This window comes from Schistocerca serialis, chromosome 6 (genome assembly GCF_023864345.2).
Source record: "Schistocerca serialis cubense isolate TAMUIC-IGC-003099 chromosome 6, iqSchSeri2.2, whole genome shotgun sequence".
NCBI lineage: Eukaryota > Metazoa > Arthropoda > Insecta > Orthoptera > Acrididae > Schistocerca > Schistocerca serialis.
In genome coordinates, this window is record NC_064643.1 from 347,703,992 (window position 1) to 347,707,286 (window position 3,295).

Here is a 3,295-nt window from a genome sequence, read left to right on the forward strand (position 1 = left end):
GACGTGAACTCAGTGGAACACCTTCTGTATGAGTTAGAGCAATAACTTTGCTCCAGACCCTAGCGTCCAACGTCACTACCTTCCTTGTTTCGGCTCTTGAGCAAGAATGGTCTGCCATTCCTCCACAAACATTTAGACACCTTGTTGAAAGTGTCCCGAGAAAGGTCAAGCTATCGTAAAGGCCAAGAGTGACCAATCGCATATTAAGCGACACTAATACCTGTCTGGATACTTTTGATCAGCTAGTGTATGTGGAGACAGACGAACTTCTTTGCCAGTTAGCTGATAACCCAAGAGAATTACTTAGTAAGTAAAGTAAGTCTTCAAGTAAATGATCTGTTTCAGACATAAAAGTACCGTTACGTAAGAGGATTGGAAGCTAAATAGTGGCAACTATTTCTTCACAACCGATACAAAAGAGTTACATATTTGCAGCTGTTACTGTCCTTCAGAGTAGTCACCAGCGTTGTGCAGAACCCGTTGCCAGCGATGTGGAAGGCGTAGAATACCGTTAGCAGAGCCTGTTCTGTTGATGATACCAATTGAAGTACTGCACCATCCACCATACTCGCGGGACTAAGTCCTTGAGACTTTGATTTGATTCCGAAGATGAAGGAACCACTTCATGGCTTTCGCTTCAGAACTGTTCCAGAGATTCTACAGGCAGTAGACCACTCCATTCGCACCATCAACAGAACAGGCTCTGCTAACGGTATACTACGCCTTCCACATCGCTGGCAATGGATTCTACACAACGCTAGTGAATACTTTGAAGGACGGTAACAGGAGCAAACATGTAAGTCTTTTGTATCGGTTGTGAAGAAATAGTTGCCACTATTTAAGTTCCAACCCTCGCATATTGGTCGGTTCAATCGTTCATTTATATTAATAATAATGGTGCTAATTTATCATAAGGAACGAAAATGGACCTCTCCTGGAGAATGAAGAAGGATTGTGTTGAAAAGGACAAAACATACTCGAACGTGGAAATTGTAGGCATAAAGACATGATCTGGACGAGTATCACGATCAATACAAGAACAACATTGCAAGTTGGGTCCCATTCGAATAGTATTAAGTGAAATTATGGGTGACTACGGTCGATTTTTCTTTCGCACAGCGGGCCCTTGCCTCATTTGCTTGGACGGCAACTTTCATCTTGACAGTTCGGGAATATGAAACCGTGGAGCACGGCGCCTAACATTGTCTCGGTCAGATCCCAATGAAATGTCTGTTATTCGATGCAGTAAAATAATGCCCCTTTTTCAGGTTACCTTCCATTCAGGAAACTGTTGCACTCAGCGACTGTTATATTGACTTGTAAATTCTAGATTGCAGCGATCAGTCGTCCTTTTTAAATTTTTTATTGGCAGATCTAGATTTCAGCTAGAAGCTAGCTGTTTTGAACAGTAGTATTTAATGAACTGTGGATGAAGTCCGACCAACAGACATTACATGCATTGAGCGAAAATAATAGTGCATTGAGAATGGCTAGCTTCTAGCTGAAATCTAGATCTGCTAATAAAACATTTAAAAAGGACGACTGATCGCTGCAATCTATAATTACAAGTTAATGCCCCTTTTTTTCTTTAGATATATAGGAGAATGTCCTTTCAGGTGCTTGAAATTTTATGTTTCTTCTGCTTGTCTACTATGCTTCGAGCCATTTCAACAGATAGCAGAGATGAAGTGAATCATCAAAAATGGCATCTACGCAAGACGCTCGTTACAAGCGACATGATGCAATCGAATTTTTAGTTGTGAAAAAAGAAACCGTGGGGAACATTCGGAAACATTTGTTGTGTGGAGTATGTGGTAATGATGTAGTTGATAGTAAATGGTTCAGATGGCTCTGAGCACTATGGGACTTAACTACTGTGGTCATCAGTCCCCTAGAACTTAGAACTACTTAAACCTAACTAACCTAAGGACATCACACACATCCATGCCCGAGGCAGGATTCGAACCTGCGACCGTAGCGGTCACGCGGTTCCAGACTGAAGCGCCTAGAACCGAGCGGCCACACCGGCCGGCAGTTGATAGTGCTGTTGGGCAACGAGTAAAGAGAATTAAAGTTTCAGGAAATACAGAAATTGAGCTCTATAATCGGCCACCCATTGATCCCGACATGGTGAACATCACGGATGCCATTATTCATGAAGACTAGTGCTTCACAATTCGACATCAGGATATGCAGCTATAGGTGAGCATTGGTAGTGCTTGTCCGGTGATGGAATCTCGGATGTTCAAACGTTCCATGAGTGCTCACAACAGACAACAAGATTCAAAGAAAACCATTGCATTTGAAATGTTATCGTAGTTAGAGGTCTATGTAGAACTCCTTCTATCTTGAATCGTTGTAACTGACGAAACCTGGGTGAACTCCTTCGAATTGGAAACACAATGATTGTCACTGTCAATGGCAGGCACCGCCAGCAGTCAGTAAGAAATACTAAATTCAGATCAGCTCCCTCCACTGGTAAGGTCATGATGTCAGTCTTTTGGAATAGTGATGGTATAATTCTCGTGGATGTGTTGCGGAAAGGTTTAACCATTAATTTAGACACACATGTTTCAGACTTCCAGCAAAGTCAAGAACCATTTCCGACGTGTCCAGTTTGACAAGAACCCTGAAGAAATATAGCTGTAGTAGTAGTTTATCCTGTAGTGAAGTAGAAGTGGATAGTTCCTGTGAATTATTATGGGTGGAGGTTACACTCAACAACCGAGCTAGGTTAATAATTGGCTCCTTTTACCGACCTCCCGACTCAGCATGTTATACTCTTAGGTAGAGATTTCAGTTTACCAGATATAGACTGGGACACTCAGATGTTTAGGACGGGTGGTAGGGACAAATGGCTCTGAGCACTACGGGACTTAACATCTATGGTCATCAGTCCCCTAGAACTTAGAACTACTTAAACCTAACTAACCTAAGGACAGCACACAACACCCAGCCATCACGAGGCAGAGAAAATCTCTGACCCCGCCGGGAATCGAACCCGGGAACCCGGGCGTGGGAAGCGAGAACGCTACCGCACGACCACGAGATGCGGGCAGGGTGGTAGGGACAGAGCATCGAGTGACATTATACTGAGTGCACTATCCGAAAATTACCTCGAGCAATTAAACGGAGAACCGACTCGTGGAGATAACATCTTGGACCTACTGATAACAAACAGACCCGAACTTTTCGACTCTGTATGTGCAGAACAGTGAATCAGTGATCATAAGGCCGTTGCAGCATCCCTGAATATGGAAGTTAATAGGAATACAAAAAAAGGGAGGAAGGTTTA